The 14,011-nt window shown below is 47.0% G+C and overlaps 1 protein-coding gene across 1 annotated transcript in view; it reads left to right on the top strand.

The window, feature by feature from the left end:
* The first annotated feature begins 1,445 nt into the window (after nucleotides 1-1,445).
* The window catches only part of ABAT (4-aminobutyrate aminotransferase), a 60,305-nt gene continuing 47,739 nt past the window's right edge, over nucleotides 1,446-14,011 (top strand). Inside the window, exon 1 of the mRNA XM_068147154.1 lies at nucleotides 1,446-1,562. The gene's annotated coding sequence lies outside the window, so the exon portion shown is untranslated. The remainder of the gene's footprint in view (nucleotides 1,563-14,011) is intronic.

Here is a 14,011-nt window from a genome sequence, read left to right as displayed (position 1 = left end):
AAATTGTGACAGATGTAAGAGTTCTACCCAGGATTAGTGGAAAAGAAGAGGCGTGGATGGCCCAGCCTTGTGTGATGTAGGAAGACCATCTGTCCCTCAAGTGCAAGGACAGAAGGGTCTTGTAATACCACCTGTAAATTGGTGGTGGTTGCAAGCAAGAAGAGAACTTTGGCAGCCTGGATCCTGCAAGGTTCCTGCCTTGCTTGTGGCCTGTGCAGCTCTCCTGTCTAGTGGCATGCAGCTGCTCTGCCATGATGTCTGCCCCAAGATACTCCTTGGAGCCTTCAGTGGAGGCACTTGAGCACTGAGCAGGATGTGACAGCTCCTCTCTATTGTGACTGAATTTATAGCTGTTGGGAATCCCTGTGCAGGAGTTCTGTGAAGTAACCTGAAAGGGGAGAGGATGCTTGCATGTTGGTCATAGAAGAGAGGAGGAAGGTGAACATTTCAGAAGCTTCTGTTGGGCCTTTTGTTAGCCAGGTCTTAGATTTCAAAGAAAACCAGGACCTCCTCTGTGAGATGCAAGTCAAGGTAGGATTCAACATGCTTGCACTAGCTTCTGTTGTGGAGGAGCTACTTAGGAATATTTGTTATTGGGTGGGGGTTTCAAGGGTAGTTTTAAATCTGCAAGTATCACACTGCTGTAGATGAACTGAGCAGTGACAGAAGGTGTCATTATTACTTCTAGAGAAACTGTTGTGAAAACTTAATATTGGCAAGCAGTCCCACTCCCACACTATGGAGTTGATTGCTGATGTCTTCAGAGAGGATTGAATCCTTGCTGTAAACTTGAATTTATAATCAGAGTTAAAAGACCAAGTGACTTTCCTTGTTGTTGCGTTTGCTACATTAAGTATGGCCCAAATAGCTGCTATTAGGAGCTGATGAAAGGACAGATGATCTTTGTGCAGCTGTCAAAGCGGAAGCCCAGGCTCCCATCATGGCCAGCGGCCAGGACCCTGCCCTTCTCGGGTGTATCCTGGCCTGCAGAGAGAAAGGCTGGCAGGTGGTTTTCAAGAGAATCTAGCAACCAAAGCCAGCAGCAGTCTTTTGTTTTCTCTTCCCTGTTTTCCCTGCCAGATGTGACGGGCAGCCGGTGTGGGCGATCTTGGTTCTACTGCGGTGCGAGTGGTAGCGGTTACCAGCCGGGTGCGCCTGTATCGGTGTGCGCAGTCCATCAGCAGGGTTTCACCAGCAAGCCCTCTTGGGGAGCGAACAGCCTCTGCCAGCTGCGCGGCGCTCCCCCGGCACTGGGCCGAGGCTGCCCCAGGGGGGCTGGCCCCAGGGTTGCTCCACCGCCGCCTCTCGGCCCCGACAGGCTCCGCCCCACACCCCGCGGGCGAGTCTGACACACACACACCCATTGGCTGCGCTGGGCGCGGGGCTGCGGGCGGCGGCGCCCATTGGCTGCGGCGCGCGGAGCAGGGCGCAGAGCGGCGGCGGGGCCGCGCAGGCAGCGGGTAGTGAGTGCGGGGCCTCCGGAGGCGTCTGGCAAATCCAGCTCAATCCAACCGGCGCCACGGAGCGCGGCGGCTGGAGGAGACGCAGCCCCGCACCTCCCGGTGAGCGGCGGAACCGCGCGGGGCCGGCGGCCGGGGCGCTGGTCACTCGGGGCGCGGGGCTTGCGTATGCCCCCTGACGCTCCCTTCGCCGGGAGCCGCACCTGCCCGGCGAGCCGGGTTCTCCATGGGCCTCGCCAGGCCAGGAGCCTGCAGGCTGCTGGCCGCCCCTGTCTGTGGGACAGCCCACCTATCGCTACCACTCGGCGGGGCAGGAGCACAGGCTGCCTTCGCCAGCCCGCTCTCCGATGCCCATCCCGCAGTGTGAGGCTACCAGCGGCCTTCCATCTCTGTCCCTATCGCCGAGGGCGCCCCTGCAGTCAGTGGGGTGCCGCTTCCTGCAGGAGCCGGCTCCCCTCCGTCCGCCCGGGCGTACGTGTGGGCTGAGCGGCGGCGGAGTGCCGCAGGGCTGCTCGTGTTCCGCTCGGCTCCCGGGTGCTGGCACTGTCGGGGAGCTCTTTTGTCAGACCCGAGCATGGTTCTGGGCCCCATAAGTGGCAGGCAGGGCGCAGACGGCGTTCGTGCCCCATGGATTTGGGGGAACATCCTGAGCAGGAGGATTTGTTGTTGTTCCGGAGGTCGCCGCACAAGACGGCGATGAGTGCAGAGCCGTGAGCCCCTTGGCTGCTCTGCTTCTGTGGGGCTCATATCTGGCAGCGAATGAACCTGTCACAGACCTGCAGAAAGGGGAAAGGAGGGGAACAAGAAGCACAGAGCCCGTGAGGAAATACATGAGTACCGTGGGGAAAACACGGCTGGCTTCGTATATTGCTCTGTCCTTCTTAATATGCAGTAGCCAGCTGGGTGGAAATCTCTCTGATGGTGTAAAGGAGGCATACTGCTGCACTTCCAGCTGAGATTCTCCAGTTCTTTACAGTTTCCTTTTAATGCTTGTGATGCAAAACACAAGTCACTCCTCAAGCTTTGCCGTGACACCTGCCTGGCCTCACTTATCTTGCCTTCATTTGTATTTTAAGGTAGCGTGCAGCTCCACAGCTAGAGTTTTGCCTGGCTTGGCTTTTGCCTCTGTGATTCTGCTCTGTTTATAAAATAGAGTGAAGGGAAAGATATGCAAAGAAACTGAACTCTTGTGGGAGATTTCTGTGTAATTTTGTAATCAGTAATGAATGTTCAGGCTTTCAAAAACTGGATTTTGCCCTACAGTTCAAAGGCATGCCTCTCCTCTAAAAGAGTCTTTGCCCCTATAATTTGAGGTAAGGAATTCAGTAAATGCTGAAAGCCAGCTGGTATGAAAGGAGGATACTACTACGATTACCTTCTGGCAGCTCTACAGTAAGGAAATTACCTATTGAATCCTCTTGTGGTCTGATTATTGTGTTACAAATGGAATCGAGGGTAGGTTCTGCAGCTCTTGTTGGACTGGTTGTTTGGGTTTTTTACTATAATTGGTCTTTCTGTGTACTTGAGTAGTTGAATGTTGGGCAAATTGTGTCTCGGGTCAGTCTGTCTCATCTGACTGGAGTTACATGTGCAGATTTGGAGGTCAGTGATTCACATGCTCATAACTCAGTACTAAAGCACAGCATGTGCAAAGAAAGACAGTATCTGGATGTCATACTGTTTCTCATCTTTAGTGTTTAAAGCACTTCACAAATGAGATAAACATCAGTGGACTGACTGTATAGATAGGGAAACTGAGATACCAGGAAAGAACGTTACTGCAGGTAACTTGCTGGGTACCCTGTTGGACTCTGTATTGGTGTTCAGATCTTCTATGTCCACAGTCAGCCAGTGCTTTGCCATTGCACTGTTGGACCTCTTGGACAATCTGTAGTTCAGAAAATTGTGAAGGAGACATCCCCAGATAAAGGAGGCCTGACTCTGCAAACATATGGTGTTGCTAGACAAGCTGACCACTTGCAAAATGCATGGAGAAAAAAAAGATGCAATAGAACTGCTTTCTCCAAGGGCCAGCCCTTTTATGTTCTGAGGAACAACAGGTATATGGTACAGTGGAGTGTCTTGTGCTTTAAGATAAAAATAAACCAAAATATGTGGATAAAATTGGGTGTTTATGCCCAGGAGGCAGTAAGCAAGCATGGCATGCAAATAAACACCAAAGCAGATCAGTAGGTGTCCTACTGGCAACTGTGCTGTCATTGGAAAAGGAAAATGTCCTGACTGGGATTTTTTCAGGGGTAGAGAGGAATTAAGATGCTCTCAGTCCATGTGTGTATACATCCAAACCACTTCTTGCTCCAGCTGCCAGCACCTTAGAGGTCTTCAGGTGTTTCCCTTGCCCTGTCTGGTTTGTATGGTGCTCAGCAGTGAAGCTTCAGAAGGGTTTGCCCCACAGCTATATCCTTCAGCAGGTTAGCAATAGCTGCCTGTGTGTTCAGCCACAGCTGCACGAATCATAGCCCAGCCTGGTGTGCTGGCAGGCACAACTCTTGCTCTTTGAGGTGTAACTTCCACTGCAGTGCTCCTCCTGACTTGTGCTCTCATCACTGGGCCTGAATTAAAGCAGCTCAAGTTACCTCATGACACATACATCTATTACTGCCTATTTGCAGTGATTTTAACATCAGGGTTCACAGAATTGGCAGGAGCAGTGTGATCTGATTCCTGGCTTCCTAGCTCTGTTTTATGACTTCTAGGACCGAGAGTCCGTGCCATAAATGGACTTACTAAAATCTGTAATTGTTTCAAATCTAAATTACCATTCCCTTTCTTTCTTATCCAGATGGAAACAGCTTATGGAAATGTCTGAGGGGGGGAAAAAAAGCCTGTTAGGAAAGCAGTAGGTGTGTGTACTGACTGCATAGGATAGCATTTATTTTTGTATGCCTGTCATATCTTAAAATCTTACTATTGGCTGTATACCAGAAACCAGAAACTTTGAATCAAATAGTGTTTCTTTGAACCTGGATGAATCTTCTTTACTCTTGGCTTTGCCTCTGCAAGAGGGATTAGGAAGGAGAAAGGAGGACTGTGTTGATGTGGTAATTCTCAGATCTCTTGCAAGACATTTCTCCTCTGTATTTTTCTTCAAAGACCATTTGACTCTTACTTGTGTGCTGTAAATTGTTGATCTGTGTGCACGAGTTGTGTTCAGGCATGCTTTTCCAATAGTGCCTACTCTCATTGTACACTTCTTTGTGAGCTCTTAAAGAGTGAGGTGTCTTAACCCATTTAAAAAAGTAAGTAATAGAAAAGAGGTAGATGCAAAGTCCTGTTTCCTGAATTGACAGCTGTGAGCCAGGAAGATGGAGAAAATTATATTTTCTTAGCTGTATGGTGTTTGTGCAAAAATAGCAGTATGCTGGGGGTGGGGGGTCCACAGCATGCCAAGTGTATAAAATGGAGAGTATTGTATTGTCCTAAACTGTTTCTGTGGCTTTCAGTCTTTTCTGATCCCTGGGAATACAGAGTTCTGTACTGTGTCCTTGTATTAGATTCTTGACCTTCTCTTTTGCAAAATATTTCCTCTTCATTTCCCATTTCTTGGCTGGCCAGACACTAGAAATTCAGCAGAGGATAAACAATCTTATTTAGGATAAACCAAACCAGGTTGGAAGAGACCTTCAAGATCATCGTGTCCAACCCATCAACCAATCCAACCCACCCAAACAGCTAACCCATGGCACCAAGCACCCCATCAAGTCTCCTCCTGAACACCTCCAATGACGGCGACTCCACCACCTCCCTGGGCAGCCCATTCCAATGGGCAATCACTCTTTCTGTATAGAACTTCTTCCTAACATCCAACCTGAACCTCCCCTGGCGCAGCCTTAGACTGTGTCCTCTTGTTCTAGTACTGGCTGCCTGGGAGAAAAGACCAACCTCTGCCTGTCCACAACCTCCCTTCAGGTAGTTGTAGAGAGTGATAAGGTCACCCCTGAGTCTCCTCTTCTCCAGGCTGAGCAATCCCAGCTCCCTCAGTCTTTCCTCATAGGGCTTGTGTTCCAAACCCCTCACCAACTTTGTTGCCCTTCTCTGGACTCGTTCCAGCAAGTCAACATCCTTCCTAGTGCTGCAGTTCTTGGTTCTATGCAAGAAGGCTCTTGCCATCCAGTGGTGCCATGCTGTTTGCAGTAGTGAGAACAGTGTGATTTTCTTTTGAAAAGGAATCCCACTTTTTGCTGCACAAAGTTTATGTTCTTCTGTCCTAGATTGTTAATTTGGAGTAGTTTAGTGTTCTGTGTGTGACAATTTCTACAGCTGTAAATTCTGTTGAGGAAATGAATACATGTTCCAGCTCGGGCCGGATAGTCATGTAATTACTGCGCCAGCGAGCAGCTGATCTCTCCAGCTGCCTTCATGAAGGTATATTGCAGTCATTTTTGAAGCTGTACTTCTGAAAGCTTGACACCTGCAGTGTCAAGGACAAAGGTCTGCCCTAGTGATGAACTTAATTATCAAAAAAAAATGTTCAAGCTGCACTGTGCTGGTTGATGTGAGAGAGCACTAAACCCACTCCTCTAAAAGTACTGCCTTTAGTAAGCCAATGCTACCAGCTTGACGAAGAGGGTCGGGAAGGTGAAGTTAGTTGTTCAAACTTAATTGATTCCCCTTTGTATAGTCTACTGTGATAGTTTTAATGCAGGAAAAAGCATCAGAAGTGCTTATATTGTACTATGTTGAACTTTTATTTTAGCCTCTGGCTGAAAGGCAGTCTTCTGTCTAACTCTTTCTGTGACAATGTGTAAGGCACTCGGAAGGTAATAAAGCTTCAGACTTGGTGAGCTTCCCATTGCAATTTTTATTATTTCATTGAAGCACAACTTGGCACCGGCAGGGAATGAAGCTCTTTGAGAAGAGTTTACCTTTGTGTGACTCTTGTGAAAGTAATTGAAAAATTAAGTCCAATCCTGATGATTTTCTGGGGGAAGTTTAGAGTAATGCAGCTTGATAAAGGTTACATGTAAACAGTCTACAAGTCAAGTACATGCCAGGTGACAGGGTAAGTGCCACACTACTGGCTAAGCTGTACAGCTGTAATTCTGAGAGGAAAACAACTTTTTTAGCTATGTCCTCAAAATGCCTGGAGTCTGAAGCTTGGCATAGTTTGAGTACTATTGTATTGTATTTTATTTTATTTTGGAATACATTCCTAGCCAGATCTGGGTCAGAAAATTGGCTGGATATCAGCAAAAAGACCAAGTAATCACTCTTTGAGCAATTCTTACCTGGCACCTGCTAAAATACACTAGTAAAAAACACTTTAGCCTTGGCCTGTTTGGGATACAGCAGCATGTCAAAGTTGGTGAGGGGTTTGGAACACAAGCCCTATGAGGAAAGACTGAGGGAGCTGGGGTTGCTCAGCCTGGAGAAGAGGAGACTCAGGGGTGACCTTATCACTCTCCACAACTACCTGAAGGGAGGTTGTAGACAGGCGATGATGGTCACTTCTCCCAGGCAGCCAGTACCAGAACAAGAGGACACAGTCTAAGGCTGCGCCAGGGGAGGTTCAGGTTGGATATTAGGAAGAAGTTCTATACAGAAAGAGTGATTGCCCATTGGAATGGGCTGCCCAAGGAGGTGGTGGAGTCGCCGTCATTGGAGGTGTTCAGGAGGAGACTTGATGGGGTGCTTGGTGCCATGGGTTAGCTGTTTGGGTGGGTTGGATTGGTTGATGGGTTGGACACGATGATCTTGAAGGTCTCTTCCAACCTGGTTTGGTTTATTCTAAATGTCCTTCCCCAGCCCAGCTTGGCAGGTGTGGGTGACTGCTGGGAGCTTCTGCACAAGGGTGAGGGCACTAGGAGTGCACCACTGAGATGTGGTCTATCTGAGCAGAAAGCCGCTCCTCAGCTACAGGAGGAGACTGCTGTGTGGAAGAAAGCTGCACTTGCTTCCTTTGGTTTATAGTCTGTGAGTATTTTGTGCTGACTACCTTGTGATACTTTCTGCTGAGTCAGCTGAGTGCTTTGGATTGAGGTTCGTGTGCCAAAGTCTGCTCTCCGTTCCCCTGACAGTGCCACTTCCACAGTTGTCAGCCATGTTTCTGAGCATGGATCCTGGCATCAGGATCAGTGTGTCTTTCTCACGTTTCCTTTCATCCCTTCTGCCATCTGCATGGCACGAGCACCAGATTCTCTTTCCTGAAGCCTTTTAGCCTGCCTGTGCTATCAGCATGACACACTCTATTTCTGCTGGTCTTCCCACAGATCTTGTGTTTACTGTGTCTCAGATCTGTTTTAAGAACTCTGTCCTACCTGCCAGCTCTAAAAACAAATACATTTGACAAGAAGTCCATTAGAGCTCTGTGGGAGGTATAGCAGAGCATATACTAGCCTGACAGATAACAGACCTGCCTGTGGGGAAAGGGAAGCTGGAAGGGTGGACAGGGTGAATAGAAAGGAAAGGCAAGGAGAGGTGCTGTCCAGCCAGCCTGGAGCACAGAGCTATGTGTGGGTCACTTGAATGACTGGAAACTGCTGTGATGCATTTATGGGGGTGAAAGAGTGTGGATTTCCTGCAGAAGATTTTCTTTCAGGTTGGTTGGTGGAGGTTTTGTTGTTGGTTTGGTTTGTTTAGAGGTTTTTCTTTTTTTCCCTCCCCTTGTAACCTTGGATTCATCACTGGTTTCTCACTGAACTGAACAGTGGGTGTTGGGAGAAGATATAAATTAGTGATGATGTTTTCACAATGTCCTATTTTGGATGTTTGGCTCAATTTTAAAGTATCCAGCCTCCATCTGCAAGCCTCGTACCAGGCAAAGCACAAGGCAGGAAGCTCTTCAGGGAAAGCTGTACCCTAGTGCTGAATGATCTCATGCTAACTTTCTTGCCTGTAATCTTGGTATTAAATCACCCTTTCCTCTTCCTCCTTCCTACTCATCAGATGAACAGCCCTACAGATTATTCACACACCTCTTGCCTTTCCAGTGCTTGTCTTTTCTGAAGTAATGCAAGAATACAATTTGCAGAAGGCACTGAGGAAAACTGGGAGAAAATGAGTTTGCAGGGAGGAATGAATAATATCCCTCATTTGTATTTGTCTAGCATCAGGCTCAATCCTGATTGAAGATTTGAGCATCAGAACAGTGTGCCAATTTTGGCTTCCTCTTTCAGCGAAGGGTATGTAGTGTGTGAAAGTTCTTGGCAGCATCCCTGACAGTAAACACAAGTGAAATTGACTCATGGTTTAAATTGGTCTGGCAGTAATACAAAAATATGAATAAATAACATAAAAATTAAGTATCTGAATAGGCTTGGTGTAACTTAGTAGCAGTCCTATTTTTTTTCCTGTATTATGTTTCCTCCTCATCTCTCTGTCGGGCTTTCTTCATCTTAGATACCAAATAATGGGAACCAGCCATCTTGTTCTTCTCTGGCACCTCTCTTTCCACATCTGGCATCAATGGCACATTTTTTGCCAGGTGCTTGCTTGATGCTGCTGTTGTGATGTGCCCCCAAAACAGTAGGACACTGGGAGTAGAAAGTGGAGAGTGAATTTGTACTGAAGCATTTTTAGCAGCTCACTGTAGAAATCTGATGCTATAAATGACTGCCTTAGTGGGAATTAGAGAATACAGCAGGTTAAAAAGGTGGTTAGAAACCAAAACAAATTACTCTGGCATGACGGGATAGATTTCAGCCATAAGATGCTCCCTGGCAACAGGCCAGGGCATAATCCTACCACAGAGTGCTGCAGACAGGCCAGAGGCCACAGCTTCGTGATCTGCACCGATTCCATCACTGCAGACGAAGCACGCTCCTGAGTCTGCTGACAGCCAGGGTCCCCTGACAGCAGGCATGAGGGTGAGCTTTACCTCTACAGACCATGATGCCATCCACCTCAATGTTGTCTCATCCTGGCTCCAGAGGAATACAAAGCTTGTTTTCTGCTCCACAGCTATTGCTGCAATGCAGCTTCCTGGAGAGGGAAATAGGATTACACAATCAAAAGCTGCTGGTGGAGGTAGGAAAGCAGAGCATGAGTTTGACTCAGAGGAATTCCATGGTCCTTGTTCACAGTGCAGTTTTACCAGGTAATGGTAAACTCACAAGGGTGACAATCTTCAGTTTGTTCCATGTTTTGGGCAGTGAGTGTTGTATTGTAACTGCTGTAACAATGCTTCTGCCTCAGATGTGCAAAAAGCAGCTGAAGATGAACGTACAAAATGCTAGCTTGTGTGTTAAGAGAAAGAAGAGGCAAATAGAGCCCATGACAAACAGTGCTAGGGGTTGGAGTCACAATGCTGTGGGGCTTTTGGGAAGAAATTTCTGATCCCAGCAACATCTGTGCATTGCAGTAATAATAGCTAAGGAATCTTCATTTGCTTTTTGTCTTCCAGTTACAAAATCCAAAACACTATTTCTTTTAGAAGTGCCTTTGAGCAGTAGCAGGAGAGCAGTGACAAATTGCTAAAGTTCTCATCAGCAGCTTGTATTTTTCCTTGGCCAAAAAGGCAGTTGGAAAATACATCTTGTGATGCAGCCTCTAAGATTCCTGATGTTCAACTATAAAAAAATGGCTACATGATTGTGAATGAGTTTAGAGTTTGTTCTTTTGCTCTTTCTTGGTGTAGAGGGACTTTGCTTGATCAAAATGGTGGGACTGATGATGACCATGAGTTCATGGTCATCAGCAAGTGTGCACCCTCAGCAAGTTTGCTGATGACACCAAGCTGTGTGGTGCAGCAGACACACTGGAGGGAAGGGAGGCCATCCAGAGGGACCTTGACAGGCTGGAGAGGTGGGCACAGGCCAACCTCATGAAATTCAATAAGAGCAAGTGCAGGGTCCTGCATCTGGATCGAGGCAATCCCAGGCACAAATACAGGCTGGGCAGTAACTGGCTGCAGAGCAGCCCTGAGGAGAGAGACTTGGGGGTGCTGGTGGACAAGAAGCTCAACATGAGCTCTCAGTGTGCACTTGCAGCCCACAAAGCCAATCAGATCCTGGGCTGCATCAGGAGAAGTGTGGCTAGCAGGTCGAGGGAGGTGATCCTCCCCCTCTACTCAGCCCTGGTGAGACCCCACCTGGAGTACTGTGTCCAGTTCTGGAGCCCCTATGACAAGAGGGATCTGGAGGTGCTAGAACGTGTGCAGAGAAGGGCCACGAGGATGATCAGAGGGCTGGAGCACCTCTCCTATGAGGACAGACTGAAGGAGTTGGGGCTGTTCAGTCTGCAGAAGAGAAGGCTCCGAGGTGACCTCATTGTGGCCTTCCAGTATCTGAAGGGGGCCTACAGGAAGGCTGGGGAAGGACTTCTCAGGATATCAGGTAGTGATAGGACTAGGGGGAATGGAATGAAGCTGGAGGTGGGGAGATTCAGGCTGGAGGTGAGGAGGAGGTTCTTCACCATGAGAGTGGTGAAACCCTGGAATGGGTTGTCCAGGGAGGTGGTCGAGGCCCCGTCCCTGGAGGTGTTTAAGAGCAGGCTGGATGAGGCTCTGGGCAGCCTGATCTAGTGTGGGGTGTCCCTGCCCATGGCAGGGGGGTTGGAACTAGATGATCCTTGTGGTCCCTTCCAACCCTGAATGATACTATGATACTATGGATAGATGATGTTTCAACAGTGAGTCAAGGGTGGTGACCACTGTGGTTGGACCTCTTGTACCCTTCTTCAGTTGTTTCCTTTTGCTGCTGTACCTTATTTTCTCTGAGCTGAAGTCGTGACTACACTGGATGCTGTGAAAGGTTTGGTGATATCTCCAAACTGGGAATCTCTGGTGTGATTGGGAGGCTTAGCTCTCCTGTCACCTGCACAGCTCAATGGAAGTGGTATTCTTCAGACAAGAGAAGGACTATTCTACTCTTAGGAGACTACCCTTGCAAAGCCAGGATTGGTTGTATGACACCATATGTCACATTATAGGTTGGACTCGATGATCCTCGAGGTCTCTTCCAACCTTAGTTATACTGTGATACTGTGATGTCTGAATGCATTGCTTGCAAAAAGAGCTGTTGTGGGTTTTCTTTTTGAGACAATAATATTTTTTTGTATTCGTTTAGCTCCAGAGTGATCTGATAAATGGCAGGAAGTAGGTCATGGATCTGGGTTTCTTGTTCTGAATGGAACATCTTACATCTGGTCAAAATCCATATGCAGCCTTGCATAGCTAATTCCCTGCTCTGGCTGGTAAGCAGTCTTCAGAGGCTTGCAGCCACATTCCTCTTATCTGTTGCAAAACATCAGCCTTTGATTATCTCTTTCAGCTACTGTCACTAGTTAACAGCAAAAAGGGAAAAGGGCTATCTTGAGCTGATACTGACACAGTGTTCCTAAAGGCTGACAAGGCAACGTGGTACAGGAACTTCTCTGAAGAAGTACCCCATTAATGAGAAATCCTGCAGCTGCATCCATTTGCTGAAACCCTGATTTTAGAAAGGAGAAGAAAAATTTGCTTGCCTCTTTCTGTTTTATTTTTTTCCTGAGCTGCTATGAAGTGCTCTCTTGGGACCTCTTGAGAAGGAGAGGTTAAGTGCTGCTGAAGGAAGATGGAGGACAGTGCTCTGGTGGGAAGTGCTCTGCTGTCCCATTGTGCTAGTGCTGCTTCCTTTCACGAGCTATCCTTAGAAGGATAAATACTTCTTTTAACAGATCTGTTGTTTAATAAAAATCTATTACAGTCTAATCTGCAAAAATAAATAGCTCTTTAACCTGACTACTAGCTCTTTATTCCATACTGGCTCTATTCATCCTGGAGTAACTTGGTTGAGCTGTTTAAAATGACACCAACAAGAGATTTACCTGGATCTCCTTTTGAAAGGGCAGTCATTCCTAGTGATTATTAGTGTCTTTGTGGCAGTAGTGTAGTTACAGAGGCAGGTTGTCTGTCTGCCCCGTGCCACTTGGCAGCTTACATTAAAGTACCTTTATCTTAACCTTATTACAGCATTTTTTGTAGCTCTTGACGTAAGTGCAGTCTCCTGCCTGCCTCACCACACTGAGAGTAATGGTATTGCCAGCTGATTCCTTACTTAATATTCATTGTTACAGCTTCTATTTACAGAAATATTTTGTATAACACCCATGGATGGGCCTTGGGGGATATTTTTGGAGCTTCTGGACATCCAGTGGCTCACTTGGTGGCTGGAAATGAATAGAGCCAGCACAGAGCTGCTCTGAAACTGTTGGTGTGGGAGGTGAGGTATGCAGCATTGACACTGGCTGTTGGTGGCATGGACTTCGGGTACTTCTCACAAGGTTTCAAAACATGTCTGAGATGTGGGTGCAAGTAAGTATTCCAGAAAAGGTTCTCTCCCAAGTCCTTAAAAGTTGTTCAGTTTCCATTCCTGCTCTTAGTTTGTTTGTAATTGGGGTCCACTGGGCCTTCTGCTTTGCAAAATGGGAAGAGAAACTAACTTCTGTGATTCTAGGAGCAGCTGACCATACCCTGGCTTTGTGTCCCCACTCCCAATTGGTGCAGCATCCCTGAGCATCACAATTACATTAGTATTCCTTCAACACTTCCTTGATTCCAGGTCCCTCTTCTCTGACCCTAGCAACTAAGCTGGACTAATCCAACTTGTAATAGAAACTTTTATATAGATGTGGCTGATACCAGCAGCCTTCCCAAAACTCTCCCAACACTTCTTAACTACCTCAATATGATGCACAGGAACTTCACATTCATGCAGTGTGTGTAACAGGCTGAACAACCAGCACTCAGCCTCTCAGGTGGGTGTCAGTGTTAATGTGAGAGTTGAGGGTGCAATATAGATGTACATGGATAAAACTTGCCCAGTGAGTTGAGCCATTAGCACACTTGGAGAGATCTAAGTTGCCTCTTCAAAATTGTGTCAAGGTATTTGGGTTAAATGTTCTAATGTAACAGCTTAAGTATTTTTGTCACACAAGCAGTGTATAAGGCATAAATCAGCACAGCTTATGCAGTGGGGCTTTTTTTCCCTAGTTGGTAACTTTCAGAGAGTCTTCCTGTTACCAGTTTTTTCTACCTTGCTTTTAATTCAGCAGAGTCCTTTGGCTCATTCACAGCTAGAGTTTTGTGAATGGGCCCACATGAGGAGTACTTATCTCACTGAATCAGATTGGCACTGGTTTCTTTGCCCATCTGGAGCCCAAAAATACTTTTCAAAACATACTAGGGAATGTAGGCCCAGAGGCTATTGATTACCACTGGGTACATGTCCACGTGCTCTCAGGAGCTATAATCTTGATTATTCACTTAGTAATAAATTGCTTATACAAAGCCCTGCCTTTGAATCCAGTGATTTGTGTCTGGTGAGTGTAAATACCTGCAAGTTTTCTAAGTTCTTCCCCCTCTTCCTTGTGATGTGTCCCTGTGCTCTAACCATCTGCCTGATTAGGACTATTGCACATTCTGGGGGAGATTAGCCAGTTAACAAGTTCAGTTTGGAGTCACTTTAGTTTACTGTCTGGCAACTAGTACAGGTCAGTTTAGATATGTAATTTACAGTCCATGTATGTAGTAACAGATTGTAAATAATAAAAAAATGAGAGATCAGCTTCTGTCTTTAATGTGGATCGAGTCAGCAGTTCTTAATGTGGGAGTA

Source organism: Melanerpes formicivorus, unplaced genomic scaffold (assembly GCF_026170545.1).
Source record: "Melanerpes formicivorus ecotype bairdi unplaced genomic scaffold, bMelFor1.0.p_v2 SCAF_14, whole genome shotgun sequence".
Taxonomy (NCBI): Eukaryota; Metazoa; Chordata; class Aves; order Piciformes; family Picidae; genus Melanerpes; species Melanerpes formicivorus.
This window is presented reverse-complemented; position numbering and strand designations above follow the sequence as displayed.